The following is a 15,942-nucleotide window of genomic DNA, read 5'->3' as shown; positions in this document are numbered from 1 at the left end:
AAGGTCTACCTTAAAAAAAAAAAAATGTATTTAAAGTCAGTCTCATGGGGCGGAGTGGAGGGAAGGTAGTAGGGCTGACTCAGGAGTGGATACACCATGGATCTGTGTTAGGGTAGAAGGTTGAGGCTATTGACATTTTGTCTAGGCTCTGCCAGTTACCTGGCAATAGCCAGGTATGCCTGACTCACTATAAATCTCTCTCTCTCTCTCTCTCTCTCTCTCTCTCTCTCTGCCTTTCTCTGTCTCTACTCTCTCAACTCCCCTCCCCATGTCCTAAATAAAATCTATTCTATCCTGTACCTACTGTCCTGTGGCTGGTACCTCAGAGGGAAGGGATGCCTCAGCATGGGCCCTCGGAGACACCCCCTTCCCCCATACCATACCATACCATACCATACCATACCATACCATACCATACCATACCATACCATACCATACCATACCATGCCTCCACCAAAAAGACCCCTTCCTTTCCTTTTCTTTTCTTTTTTTTTTTTAAAATAAAACACAACAGTGGCCACCAAGCCTAGAGGCCCAAATGTGGCCAGCCCTCAAGAGGACAGATATAGGAGAGAGTGCTACCCCCAGCAAAAGGACAGTTTATAGCAGTCACTGACCAGAGAAGAAACCCTGATTCTCAGTGCAAGAAACCAGGCCAAAGGCCTGGTACCGGGATAGCCACTGGCATCTCTTACTAGAAACCGGGTTCCTGGTCTCCTCTGCTTTTCAAAATTTAAATATTTATGGTCAATTTTCTCCACCTCTTTCCTCCCTCAAAGCTTCCTCATTCCTCTGCTCTGAGCACAGGCTTCTCTGAGAAGTCCTGCCCCCTTCCTTCCTGGCATACAGTGACCCCTAGGGCTCTAATAACCTCTTTCATCTCTCACTCCTTGAAGGACAATTTGCATTCCATTTTGAGGGTGACTCAAAGTTCTCTATCCCAGGAGACTGTATTAGCCCAGTGAGGACTACTTTACTTCTGTGTCAGGTTCAGCAGAGCACAAGGCCTAGGTAGCTAGTGGTCAGGAAGTGGGAAGTCTACTGTTAACTCAAAATAACCAGGAGCCTAACAGCCCCAGGACTGTTTACACTTTCAGTTCCCACAGAGCAACCAACAAAGGAGTTTTAGGAATATATTCTTTTCTAATGAATACTTGAGTTTTATCCAATCTGAGAAAGCCAACTAATCAAACCATACCCCAGTAATACCTGGGTGTCACCAATCACGTTATTTCTGTACATCTGTTTTGATTTCAGCCAATCAAACCCCTTGCAGAACTGGGAGGGTTGGGGGTGGGTGTGTAGCTCAGTTGGTAGAGGGCTTGCTAGTAACTTTCTACATTGTGAGTGCCTGGTTCTTTGCTCCCAGTAGACTTTATTGACATGATATCTTCTAAAGTCTTAGTTCTAAAAAGGTCACGTACATGTGTAGAGGACGAGTATTCAAGAACTTTATTTGCCAACTGAAATACTGCCCTCGGTAAAGTTTCAGGAGGCCCGACCTACATTCTAATGTATGCAACATATAAGAAATGTTCAATACATATTTGTTGAGTGAATAAGAATTCCTCACAAGTCGGATTTTTTATTTCTTTAGGGTTCATTCGAACTTTGATAAGTGCTTTATAAAGAAAGCCTTTGACTGGAGGTGGCTCCAGGAAGATTTATAGCTACAAAAGCCACCACTGACTACAACAGGTGCATGCTATTAAAGGTTCCCAGGTGCATCTTCTCTAGGTCCCGACTCTCAGGTATAAAATGTGCTATCAATTTCGGAGCAAAATCTTTTTTTTTTTTAATTTGCAAGCATTTAAAACAAACACGTAGCACCAATGAATTAACTGCCACCTTTTTAGAGAGAAAGTAATTTGCGAGCACATGAAGATTAGTATCGTCCAGTAGGCAAATAATTTTTTCCATGTGCCACCCAAAGCAAACAAATGAAAACAGAAGCTTTGGCAACTATTATAAAATATAGTCAGATTTAAAGGTACAGTGCTCTCTTTCCCTCCCTCTGCACTTCCATTGGAAAGATCTGTTTCTTGATCTGTCCCAGCTGAGACTAGCAAGAGCACATGGCTTGCTTTTACATTACCGAGGTGAACGGCTCCTCTGCCCACCCCACCCCCTTATTCCTTAACTCTCAAAGCATTATAAAACAACAGCAGCAACAACAAATCGGACAGAAGGCACTTGCGTGTTTGCTGATTGCAAGTAATAAGAAACACAAGGAAGTCCACATGATCAAGGGACAGAAATGTTCTCTTTCATGGAAATTTCAATTTTTGTTTATTTCTTGTGTGTGTGAGCACATGCAGAGACCAGAGGTCAATGTTGGGACTTCTCTTCTATCCCTATCCACCCTGTCATTTCAGGTAGGATCTGGAGCTTGATATTTTGGCTAGCCTTAGCACTAGTAAGTTCCTGGGCCACCAATGTCTGCACAGCGCAGTCCTGGGGTTATGGTAATGTGTTGCTGTACCAGCTTTCACATGAGTGCAGGGGATCCAACTCAGATCCTCATGCTCACGAAGCAAGCACTTTGCTCACTGAGTCATGCCTTCAGCTCTGGAAACTGCAATCTCTACTGGGATAGCCTTGGTAACAATTAAAACATTCCAAGGATGCTTAGCCATTGGCAATTTGTCTCCTAAATCGGCACAGCACAGCAAGGTCTTAGAAATGCTTGTAAGGTTTTATATCTTTGGGAGGGACTATTATGACTGCTCTTGTGATAAGTCAAGGTCATGGGCTTCTGCTGACATGGAATGGCTAGTTACTGACAGCTGCTGTCTTGAAGTCTTAGGGCAGACTGCTCCCAAAAGTGTATTCTGTTGCCTATCTGACATGTTTTTTATTTTATGAGGAAATTCAGTTATCGTATCAAGATTCCTCACAGGCTGACAGTTCAGTGCTCTGTTGGACACAGCTGAAAAGAACAACGAGAAACATCACCCGTTCCAAGCACTTTTACAGTGCTTCTGCCCCTACACAGGACACCTGGCCTGGGGATGTATGTATGTATGTATGTATGTGTGTATGTATGTACGTATGTACATATATACATATATGTATGTATATATACATGTACATACACATACCTGCATATGTATATATATGTAAATTTGCATATATATGCAAATTCTCCTGTTAATCCCTTTCGGCACTATCTGGGCATCTTGTAATTCCTTACTATTCCTTACTATTCCTTACTATTATCCAGACTTTTCTGACTCAAAGAGGTGTTGAGTTCAACCCTCTCCTTCCTGTTCTACTTGAGAAAGTTTCTACAAGTGGAAAGGATGTACTCTCCCATCACTCTCCTCTCGACCACTCAGCCTGGATATGAGGTTATTCAAGAAGTATTCAGTAGCATTTTGGAGAACAGAGTTTCTGCATTTGTGAGAAGAACAATCGATTTTTTAAAAAGGCAAACCTGTAACTGAGCCAGGGAAATAAGTGTTAAAAATACTAGTTTACCCAAGCTGAAGACTTATCAGTTATACTCCTTGATTTTGTATCCCTCCAACTTTGTGGTTCATTATGTTAAGTGTCAAAAGCATCACAGCCCAGAGCTCACACAAGATCAGCAATAGCAGAAACACAACCTGACTTGAAAGCATTTAAAGTAAAATTCATATGCACATATAAGCATGAGCAGGTATTCAGTCCAAAGACAAAAGCAGATGGCAACATTAAAAAAAATGGAAATGTTTAGGATATGGAAAATGTTCACTTGAAATAGATTAATACTACACTGGAAACACGCTCGGCAAATTTGTGAAGTGGGGGCATGTGCAAGAGTTTCCAAAAGACAGTGGCTCATTTACTTGATGTGATGAACGACAGATGCCAGGTGGAACTGAGCACAAACAAAAAATGCTTTGATTAGCTTCAGGGGAGGAGGAAAAAATAGAGCCAGGGGCCCTGGAGGTGCGAGAGCAAACACAAACCTGGCAGTGCCCCATCCTTACCTTCCCCCCACCTAGCTGCTGCTCTCTAAGGAGATGACCCTAGCTGATTTCTGGGAGGAGCTCTGAGTCTGTGGATGATGACCTAGCAGCATTTGTTTGCCCGAATCCCTCAGTATGAGGGCTGGAGCTCTGAAATAGAATTGTGGACCACAGTCGGGCCATGGGACTGTGTTTCTGTAAGTTAAACACACTGTGAAAAGGGCCCTGAAAGTTAGAGGAGAAAAACTCCTACCTATAGCTGTAGGAGATCCCTGAGATTATTAACATATTAAAGGTGTGTCTTAAGCAGCAATACAGTTTCCTTTAGGGACTTTAGGGTATTGTATGTGCTACAGAGGGAGTGTACCTCCCTGTGGGTGGAGACATCTTTACATCCGGAGGCCATTTTCCTTTCCCCAGGATAACTAATTAGAAGTGTCCCTAGCTAATTCTTATTGTGTGAAGAACACACACACACACACACACACACACACACACACACACAGAAGAAGGAGAGAGGAGGGAGGGAGGGGGAAGGAAGGGAAGGGGAGGGAGAGGGAGAGGGAAAAGAGAGAGAGAGAGAGAGACAGACAGAGACAGAGACAGAGAGACAGAGAGAATATATGACTATGAATTACATTGGGAGTCATATGTGAATATAAGCCAAGCGCAATCTTTATTTTCCCTGAACGGTAGGCTTGCTTCCCGGCTCTGAAATCTTCCTTGAGTGTGTGTATTGGTCTAATGAGTTCCATATACCATGTTAAACACTAGACTCACTCTGGCCTTGAGCTCATCATTTTCCAGAGGAGAAAACAAGTTCATTTACTTGTCAGACTGGTAAAAGCTATGTTATTTCAGATACTGGGGATTTTCTGAGAGGAGCTTGTGCTTGCAGCAAAAGAGCGAGAGACTCCAGGTCAACGTACCTGGGTTCTGGAACTGAGTCTGGGCTTACCTGTGGCTAGCCAAACCGTTAACTCTAGTGGGCCTCAGTTTCCTCATCATTGTGGGATATTGAACTCTAAAGCCCTGCTGGGATTGGACATTCTAGAACGAATGAGATCTGGGTTCAGAAGAGAGCACAGTCCCTTCAGGAAAGAGGGACAGAAGTCTCCACAGCAGACATGGGAGAGCAGGCTTGCTTTCTGTTGAGTCTGTTTTCTGATTACCAAATGACAGGTAGAAATTGCAAAGTCCAGAGTGCAGAAATGGCTCATGTAGACTTTGAATGTTCCTATGACCTCCACTTTTATCTGTTCAGAATTTATCCTTCCTGATATTTTCTCTTAAGTTCTCACATAATCGTCATGTTATTAAAATGAAACTGTTTGTCCTCAGCAAAAAATTTAAAATTCAAGACTCTATTCTAGGCCTCTTCAATGATGTCATCATAGGGGCATCTGTATGCTCTTAGCCAGTATAGAGTGTCACATGGTACCTAAGAATTTAATTTAGCTGGTACTTACTGATGATGTCATTGGTTTTGAATATACCAAAACTCCTGTGTACTCAGGTCCTACTATTTAACCATGATACCCCCTCTTTGTCTTTGCACTCCCAAGCATTAGCCACACCCTGCAACCTCATTCTCCGCTGCAGGAGCCCACTCACTTCTAAACTCTATTCAAAAAGAAAGCCAACATCTTTGTGAGCACATGTATGGAAGGCAGAGGACAACCCCAAGTGTCACTCTTCAGCTGCCATCTATCTACTTTTTGAGAAAGATCTCTCACCATTCTGGAACTTACCAAGTAGGCTAGAATAGCTGACCAGTAAGTCCCAGGGATCTGTCTGTCTCTACTTCCTCATCACTGGGGTTACAAGCACATACCACCACATTTTACTTTTTTTTTTTTTTCAAGTGGGTCATAGGAGTTGAACTCATGTCCTTGTGCTTGTAAGACTTTGCCAATTGGGCTAACATCTCAATTTCATTAAGTCCCACCAGTTCTCTTCTCCTCCCTAAGTCCTTGTCTTCTTGTTTTCTATACTCCAGCCAGCTGCATATCTTAGTACACTCCAGTTCCAAACTGTGACAGTTTCTCACTGACGAAGAATGCCTTTATCATCCAGAATGTGCTTTGAGATATGTGGGCATAGGTAGTCTTGGATTTTGTGTGTGTGTGTGTGTGGGGGGGGGTGTTTACAACTTATGCTTGCAATGGAGATTCAATTACATCCTCTAGAGACGTCTAGGAAGAACGTTATCAGGGCTTTGTAATCCAGGGGTGGCAAGTCTGTTCAATGCTTTATCTCCAACCAGCACAAAGGACTTTATGAATTAGAAACGGATGTGAGCTGTTGTTTGGTTTTGGTGAAGTGAGTATGGCCTGGTTGGCAGCAGCGTGGAGCTGTGCCCACACCTTCATGGCAGCGACTTAGGAGTGTCCTTTCTGGCAGCTCTTAGTACTCATGTCTCGGTAACAGTGAGCCTGTAGTTCAAAGGACTCTTTCTGCTTAAACCCTTACATGAGTTCGCCCTGTCATCAAGAGGGTTCCATTTGCCTCTGGTGAACCTTCCATAAAACATGCTAGTGGAGAAATCAAAAAGGCAGGAGGGACTTCAAGAATGCCCAGAACAGGATGTCTGTCTACGTTCATTAGATAGCAGTGAATCTGGAGAAAGGAGATCTTTCCCACCATACAGGCTTAAAGGCCAGAGGTCTCAACATCCACCAAGAACAGCTAAGAACTCAGAAAGCCTGGATCTGAGGAGGTCTGTTTGTAGCATCTGTCCTGGAAGGCCAAACTTCTGGTGAGCTGTTGATGTTTCCTGGACACATCCGGCCTCGGGCCTTCTAAATACATACTTTCTTCTCTCTCCTATCTCTGAAGCTCCTTGGCTAGTGAGATCCTGTTCATTTTTCCCCCTTTCTGCTCAACAGCCCCCTCTTCAGGAACGTTGCTCCTGCCTCTCCTCAGCCACTTCACTCTGCTCTTCTTTGGCCCTGTGGCTTCCTCCCTCAGATTATCATCCTAGCCTGGAGCACCATATGTTTTCACGGTTATGGATTGTTCCTGTCTCTCAAGTGGCTGTCCCCGCCCATGTTGATCAAATTTATATTCCCAACACTTGGTATAGGGCTTGCTCAATTAAAAAAAAAATAGACTGTTTTATTCGACAATACTAGCAAAATAACCAACACTCAAGCAAACAAACAACAAAAACCCAAAGTACCTTTTATAATGCTAGGTTCACCAGCTCAAAAGTGCACCCTCCACTGTCAGAATGCAAGGATGTTCTGTTAAAATATCTAACCAAACTGAAACACAAAGAAGATATAAAACACCCAAAGAGAGAGCATGCTCCTCCCTTTTAAATACTGTAAATGCCAGCTTATTATAAAAGCCTGCCATAAAAATGAAGATCAAGAGAAGGTCACTTGCCTGAGCTCTGGAGCCTGCCCATACTGCCATTTTCTTTAGTCTCAACACTTATCAGAGCTGACACAGCTGGAAAGTCCGGCTAGCTTTCTCAACAAATGTCTTCACTTTCCTTCCCCACAGTAGCGCCCTCGCACCCACACAGATGAAAACATGGAGTCATTACTAGAGGCACTGAAAACTATCCTTAGGTATTTGAGTAGGAAATTTCGTGATACGGAAATATGTATGTTATTAGAAACAAAGAGAAGTCCCTCATGTTCAAGCTTGAAAGTTTCTGCTGTTTCCTGGTGTGGCCTAATAAACAATGAAAGTGAGCTGAGCTGAGACACTTTGAGGTTGGCAGCCCTTCCATTCTCTCCTTTCATCCCGGATGCAGAATGCTGCCCTGGTCTAAACACCTCAGGGAATTCCAGAAAACTAAGGTCATAGATGCTAAGGGTCAGCTACATCAAACATAATCTTGTGCTACAATCTAGGAAGATACTCCTTGCTGGGGGTATTCAGTGTCCTGCCGTTACATAGATTAGGCAACTAGAATTCGGACACTCAGGAGAAATTCCTGAATCCTGTAACAGACAGCAGGGTATACCTTCAGTCCAGTCTCTTCTGGGATAGCCAGGCCTGATTCAGCCGGTCACATGCTCCTCTGAGACTCAAGCAAGAATCGAGGTGGAACAAATTCTTAGTGATGGAAGAAAATGCTGCCCCTGCCTTCAGGCCCCCAGTTTCTTTCTAGGGCTCACAAGTGAGGAGATGCTGAGCACCCACACACAGGAGTGAGCAGACAGAGTTAAAGGGGATGTCACATCCACTGTGCTCACTGTGACTGGATGGTTCCGGATCACTGGATGACGTGTGTCCTGCTTAGACACGGCTGCCTTTGGTGGTCTTGGAAGGCGCTCCAAGGGTAAATTCACTAGCTTTTCTTTACTTTTGGTCTCTCTGGCTCACCTTGAGAGGCTGAAGAATGGTGCTTACGAAGGGTTTCAATTTTGGTAATGTCACCCTTCAAAGCCACTTGGGCTTGCTTGCTTCCCTCCTTTTTTCCCCCCTCTCTCTTTTATTTGATTACGTGAAATTAACACTCCTTTTGCCCCCATCCTGGAATGGAGGCAGGATATTATTAAAACAACCCTCTAGCTCACTCCACTCCAGTGAGCTGTGACTTTGATACCTTCCTGTTTCTAGGTGCACCTCCCCAGAGCTACTGCTTAGGTCTCGGTTTTGGTTTCAGGAAACATGGGCCTTTCCCCTCTGTTGACAACAAGCATCTTATAAGGCAAAATCGGACCTCACAGTAGGACTGGGAATGAGGCCTCCACTGGAGGACTGGGGGTGGGCTTGGCCTGGGCTGTGACAGACCCCTGCAGCATTTATTATATCCACACTTAGAACATTTGGCTTGGCTCCTTCACCAAAACCAAATCCTAGTGCCAACCATAAAACTTGCCCTGTCAAGTTTAAAGGAGAACAGAGATAAATTATATTCTGTGAGCCTAACTAATCTTGTCTGGTCAATTATTTCTGTTTTATGATCCTCTTTAGAAGTGACTAGAGCTTTAAACGCATTTTGTGACATGCCAGGTGGCTAGCAAACCAGGATTCAAATTTAGGTCACCTTAGCTTTAAAGATGAGCTCTCTCAGCTACCTCCCATTGCCCATCTGAGGTGGAAAAACCACCGGGAAGCCGCCCCGGGATGGGACTGCTTTGAAAGTTCCTGCTAGAGTACAGTGTACATGGTTAGAGCCCTGAGTCCTAGCCCCAGGCTTAGGCATAGCCTTGAATTTTTCCCTTATCTGTTTTGGGCTTTTTCTTACCTACAGTGAGAACAGCTGGGGGTCCCTGAAGATCCCTTCTAGTCTTGGGTCATGATTCTCTCACCTGTGGACATTTGTGAAGCCTCAGCATAGTTAGGTAAGAAAGACTTAAAGGTCAGGGATAGTGGACTGTGCTTTTAATCCCAGAGATCAAGAGACAGAGCCAGGTGCTCATCTGCTCCAGCCCACCCTGATCTGCATAAAGAGTCTTAGGCCAGCCAGAGATAACACAGTGAGATCTTTAAAAAGAAAGAAACAGTCCTGGCAGTGGTGGCGCACGCCTGTAATTCCAGCGCTTTCTAAGTTCGAGGCCAGCCTGGTCTACAGAGTGAGTTCTAGGACAGCTAGAGCTAAACAGAGGAACCCTGTCTTAAAAAACCACCTCCCCCCAAAAAAACCAAAAACAAGAAGGAAACAGAACTTAAAAACATAGATGGTGTGAGGAAATTTGAGATAATAATAGAACATATTCTTTACAATTCTATACTCCTCCTGGCTCCTAGTCCTTTTTTATGAGCTGCTTTGATAGTGCAAGCATCCAAATTCTCCTGAGTCTGAGTCTTGGTTACTTCAATAGTATTGTACACATACACTATTGAGGTATATAATATATATTAAAGTATACATGCTCTTTAAGGATGCAGTCCTATCTGATTTTATTTTAAACGCATAACCATTCTTAAAGATTTAAAGCATAATGCTGTGAGCTATGAGACAGATAGTCCGGTACCTTTCCCTGCGGCAGAGAGCATGGGAGTTTCAGGTCAGGTCTAGGACCCAAGGCTGATTCCACTCAAGACTTAAGACTCAGAGGCGGTACCACCTTGGTGAGCACAGATACATGAAAGAGCTTGGACAAGACTCATCCAGTTGAACTCAGCCCAAACTGTTGACAGGCTCATAAAAACAATAAACAGGTTATTTTAGGCCACTATGTTCGTTACAGACATGTGTTGTGTTAATAATCTTTGGATCATTTGTTACGCAGCAACAGATAACTAATGCTGTATATCCAAGCATCTTTTCAACAAACAGAGGCTGGTTACATTTTAGGGCAAAGATCAACTGAAAATGAAATTTCTGTATACTAAAAATTCACGCTAGCTTCCTGAATAGCAGGGAGAACTAGGAAGCAAAAACTCCGATTCTGGACTTTTAGTAGGCAGCTGTGTGAACTTCTATGATATCCTTTGACAAAGTCCTTGATCTGGCTGCCATTTTCCTCATCTATAAATTACTTAGAACACATGACTCTTATGTTTTTACTCAAACTCAGTATTTTCCTAAGTACTTATTTATGAAAAGTCAGTTCTCAAATTGATCATAACAATAGAATTGATAGTTTAATCACACGCAAATTTCCCTGTTTTTTTTTTTTTTTTTCTCACAGCGCGATGTGAGTAAAACGTTTCACTGTTATCATAATAGCCATACATTGAGCCAGTAGGGTGGAATCTGTGTGGACTATGGACTCAAATAGCTAAGTTCATCAGGGATCAGAGAGGAACCAACATCGTATAATGACAATGATTTACAGGTGAAAGCCAGCATTGTTCATCCATTTCATTTGGGAGATGCGAGATTGCTGGCAATCTTGTCATTAAACAAGACAGATACTGTTTTATAGCTCTAGTCTGGCTATTCTCAACCTATGGGTTGAAACCCCCTTTGGAGTCACATATCAGATATTTACCTCGTGATTCTTTTTTTTTTTTTTTGACTAAGCCTTGATTTTTATTACTTAAAAAATGCAGATTTATTTTGCTTTCTGACTCTGTGCTTGTGCCTTCAACACTTTCACAACGATTTTCTGCTCCTCAATAAGGAAACCCCGCTTGATCCTGTCTTGGACACACTTGGCACACATGGAGCCACCGTAGGCCCTGCTGACATGCTTCTTTGTCTTAGACAATCTCATAAGGACTTTGGGTCTCACAGCACGAACCCCTCGCAGTCTGCCTGGGCACACACCACATGCGGATTTGGGTGCCTTCCCAACCTTCTTGGTGTAAAGGTAAACAATCCTGTTGCCAGGGGTTCGAGACAGCCTGGTTTTGTTAGAGGCTGTGTTGTAGGAAAGTCTACGACAGTATGTCAAACGCTGGACCATCTTGAGCACCTTCCACAAAAGCAGGCCACCATACCTCTGTTACCTCGTGATTCTTAACAATAGCAAAATTACAGTTATGATGTATCAAAGAAATAATTTTATGGTTGGAGTCACCACAACATGAGGCGTTGTATTAAAGAGTCACAGCGTTAGGAAGGTTGAGAGCCACACTGATTTAGCCAAATCTTTGCGTTTACTTCACACAAATGGCCAGTTTAGGTATTCAGTTATTAGATGGGGTCTGGTTGGCACAGAAATCAACAAAACAAAAAGAAAATTTGAAATTCTTTTCTGGAGCAATCTCCTCTGGGGCTAATGAACAGTGAATGAATTACAAAAAAATAAATCGAAGGTGTACACTGATACACATTGCAGGTAGCTTGGAGTCAAGCATTAAGAGAGATCTTCCTCTCTAGCATGAAATGGTTTTCATAGACAATAATATTCCTCCAAACACCATCTGTCCTCTTTGTGACACACAGCAGGTCATGCCCAGCCCAGCCTTGGGGAGTCAAGAGACTTTTATTCCAACAGGAATTTAAGGTACACCAGAGAGTACAGACGAGACAATAGCTTATTTTCAATTTTGCCTCAACACTTCAAAGTCTACATAAAGAAGCAATAAGTTGCTAAAAAGTGAGCATCATTAGCATTCTTTTATGGAAAGCTTTTGGTCTGTGATGGAAACAAGCTATGTGTGTGTGTGGGTGCAGCCTAACTGTATTGAGGCATGGCTTATGTTTACCAACCTGAAAGAAAAAAAAAACAACCTAATTTGGTAAACTAGTCTCAAGGACCAGAGTCACTAAAACTTTCTTACAGTTAAGACTGTAAGTGTCGTTGCTTCCCTAAGTACCCTATGAATTGATTCACTTCTCTGTCTCCTCTTCTGTGAATTGGGTAGAAGCTGTCTTCAGCTATGCCTGTAGACTCCCCCTTTCCATCTCTCTCACTGCAGCCAGAGTGAACTTTTGAGAACAGATACATGCCTTGCTTCAAACTCTTCAAAGGTTTCTCCCAAGACCAGATTCTTGAGGATGCAGCTGTCTGTGTCCCTGGCACCCAGCCAATGGCTTGGAGTCAATCAGTTCACATGCACGTGGTCTCTAAGGCCAGGTCAGAGTTCATTTGATTTTAGAATAGTCTCTTGTGCTGAATGAATAGAGCTCATTGCACGTGGTAAAATTTCAGACACCATATTTCTCTGATCTTAGCTGACATTCACTGCAGCTCAGAAGTGTCTAGGGTTTCTGACAACACTCAACCATAGGTTAGGCTATTTAATTATCTGCTTCAGAAGCACATTCATGGTTTAGTATTTTAGATACGTTTTAAGACAGGGTCATTTTGATGCTCTACCATCTTTCTAAAAGATCTCAGTCTCTGTGGGACCATGATGTTCATAGCGGGGAAAACATGAGAAGACAAATAATTGGATTTTCAGTTTGTTCTCTTCAGTATTCAGGAAATAAGCAGAGTAAGAAATTTTATCTCTGGGCCTGTGTAGTTCTGGGGGTTAAGCACAGGTACTAAAAAGACCATAACTGGACTCCTCATCTGACTTACAGACCATGAGTTCTCCATTGCCTGTCCTCCCCTACAATGGTCCAGTCAGCTCTTGGCAGCTTTCTTTTCTGAATTATTGAGGGAGTTTATCTGCAACCAGACAATCACTTTAATGATCAAATTTAGAAAGGAAACAGATTCTTTATGCAAGAACTCAGACTAGCCCAATCAGGGTCCCTGGGAAATTGTCTAAGTGGGTTCATGTAAGACACTGGCTAGGGAGAGAAAACCAGCTGTGAGGAGGCTAGTCCTCAGTTACTAAAACAGCCAGAGTCCTTTCTAAGAAACATGGGCAATGGGTTCCTAAGGCACCTCCACTAGCTGGCTCTGAGAGGAAGAGGTCAGAGTTTGCTTTGCCCTTGGGCTGTGACTGGCTCTAGGTCCCTGGATTGAGAACACAGTTTTCAGGTTCTGAGAGGTGCTGGGTCAGAAGTTAGGGAATTTTTCCATTTTTTAGTAAAGAGAACAGGTAGAACAATAAGGAATTTTTTTTTTTTTTTGGTTGGTTAGTTTGTTACGTTCTAAATTACAGGTCTGCAAAAATTTCTTTGGAATATAGTGAACACGGGCCACATTTATCTTTAGAAATGATTAGATATCAAAACCTTCATGGGTAATGAATCCCCAGGGGCGTGAAATAAACATTGATTTGTAGAATAAGCAAAGGATCAGGATCAAAAGATGGGCAGAGTCTGTGAGCAGGAGAAAACGAACCACAAATCACCTTTCTGCATCTGCCACCTCTGTTTCTCCCCAGTGAGCCTTGGAACTGGCTGTTTACTGAATCTTCATGCTTCACAGAAACACAAACAATCCACAACTCTCCTCAATGATGACAGCTCCGTATTGTTGTTACAGAGATCTGTCCTGGGACAAGGATTTTTACCAAAGGGGCTAGCAATTTGTTTCAGTGACACTTGGTGCTTAGATGCAGAGAGCTACCATCTCCTCTTTAAAATAGTTAAAAAAAATAGTTGTAACTGGAAAAGTATATAGGAGATACTATTATTCCCTCCTTAAAATAGTATTAACTAGGAAAGTATATGGGAGGAAAAAACTCCAGCAAATAGAACCTATTGCCTTTAAAAGTAACCACTACTCCCATTTCGGTTTCATTCACCGTCACAAGGCTTTCTTTTCTTTACCATATCTGAGTTACAACCACCCAAGGCATCCACCCACAGGCCACCACCAACAAACACTCTCGCATAAACAGTGACAGAAGCGGCTCCCGGAACACCCACTTCCTCTACATTCAACGCGCAAATGTCTATACCACGATGGAAAATAAAACATTCTGAGTCAATGGAGATGGAGTTGTTTTGTTTTGCGTTTAAGGTTAATTATGGTTCTGGGAGAGGGTAAAAGCCCCACTGATATCTGCCTGGTATTACTGGAAAAATCTTCATTGGTGATACATATATCTCACCTTTTCAGGGGTGCCCAGGCTACGAAGACTCAGGTGATTGACCTGGTAGATACTTGTCTATTAAATATTTACAGCTCGAGACCATTTATCCCTTTCCCTTTGGCGCCCACTTTCCTAGTCCCAGGCTCTTGCGGAGCACCACAGCGTCGTCGCTGTCCCTCCATGCACCCTCACCATCGCCATAGACCCAATCCCAGAACCCAAGGGCATTTCAAAGAAGGGCGGGGGCAGTCAAATTCCCTTCCCGTTTTATTCAATAAAAGCCCCCAGAAGCTGAAATACGGAGACCCCGGGATACAGGCAGATGGGAAAAATCTCTTACAATTTGTCCAGTTTAAGTTCCCAGGCACAGCAGAGAGTTCACGAATTGGGAGTTTAAAAACAAACCATTTTACACAACCAGCGCCGGCGCCTTTAGTTTGGAAACCTGTTCCTTGTCGCCACTCTTCCCGCGCCTAGGTTGAACTCTGATGAGACTTCTCTCAAAGTCATCAAACCATCGGTTGCCTCGCCTCGTTCCTCCCCGCGTCCCCCGTAAGAGAAGGAGAACCGAGGAGCAAAGCGGACTCCAGCCCAGGACCAGAGCTCTTCCTCCCGGAGTAGCCCAGCGCCGATCGGGACGCTACTTACCTGCGGCGGGGCAGCGGCTCCTGAGTCGCGGCGCCCATGGCTTCGCGGGCCTCGGGCGTCCGCGCTGGGACACGCTAGTGGGTCAGCTTCGCCCGGAGCCTGTCGCGCTGCAGTCCCAGCCCGGACTGCGGTCATTGGGCCGGCGCGTCACGTGGGCGGGGAGCGGGCGAGCCTCCCAGGCAAGGGTAACCCTTTACCTGCGCCTTGGCCTGCGTTCGCAGGCCACAGGGACAAGGGGACGTCCGGTGACCTATGCTTGAGTGAGTGGTCAGCGAGACAGCCCGCATTAGTTGCTAGATCGAGGGCACAATGCTTGTCGCCTGCCTGATGGCTAGACAAACTGCACAGACGCCGCTGCTACGGTCATCCCCAGGGGCTACAAACTTGCCTGCGCCCCAAAGGCCATAGTGGGACAAGCGAAAGAACCCGGGTTCCAGACCCCTTCCCTTGGTATGTCACGATGTGGGACACTTCACTCAACACACGTTACCTACGAAAGGTAGAGAACTGGTGCCTTAATCCTGAAATTCAGTCCAAAATTTCGGTCTTCGGTCCACCTGGCTCATAAACTGTGGAGTTTGCCATGAAAATGTGTTGAGCAATTGCGCCATCTAGCTTACTCGATTTCCTCTCCATCCTCAAGGCAATGCTGGGCTGGTGAAGCAACTGAGAGGACTTCCCAAAAACCAAAGGTCCTTATTTTCTCCCTATTTTGATGCGGAGTCTGGAATTCTAGAAGGCAAGAGCTATTTCATTTACTTCTGTGTTCTTGGTGGAATGTGTGATTAGGTTAAATGCTTGCTGGCTGAACGCATCAGCTACTTCTGTATGTTGGAGAGAAAGGAAAACCAAAAACCATCAAAACAAAAACAAACTTAAGCCATCTCTAGTATGTCTAGTGATCTTCAGTAAACTAGCTGAATCTCTTACCTGCAAACTAGTGAAGATCTTAGAAGTTACTGTCACCAAATGACTACTGGGCACTGGATTCTTTATTTTGTTGTACTTTGAGAAAGCTAACCAAGATGCTGGTGGAATTATGGCC

The 15,942-nt window shown here is 43.9% G+C and overlaps 1 protein-coding gene and 1 pseudogene across 2 annotated transcripts in view; both read right to left on the bottom strand.

Moving 5' to 3' along the window:
- CUNH4orf19 (chromosome unknown C4orf19 homolog) overlaps window positions 1-14,998 on the bottom strand; it is a 73,500-nt gene extending 58,502 nt beyond the window's left edge. The window contains exon 1 of the mRNA XM_028765275.1: window positions 14,898-14,998. The gene's annotated coding sequence lies outside the window, so the exon portion shown is untranslated. The remainder of the gene's footprint in view (window positions 1-14,897) is intronic.
- Window positions 10,887-11,272, bottom strand: LOC114619452 (annotated as a pseudogene). The gene has a single exon (XR_003711153.1). The product of XR_003711153.1 is annotated as a 60S ribosomal protein L34 pseudogene (transcript).
- Window positions 14,999-15,942: the final 944 nt, after the last annotated feature.

Source organism: Grammomys surdaster, unplaced genomic scaffold (genome assembly GCF_004785775.1).
Source record: "Grammomys surdaster isolate TR1022 unplaced genomic scaffold, NIH_TR_1.0 150, whole genome shotgun sequence".
In the NCBI taxonomy this organism is placed as follows: Eukaryota; Metazoa; Chordata; class Mammalia; order Rodentia; family Muridae; genus Grammomys; species Grammomys surdaster.
This window is presented reverse-complemented; position numbering and strand designations above follow the sequence as displayed.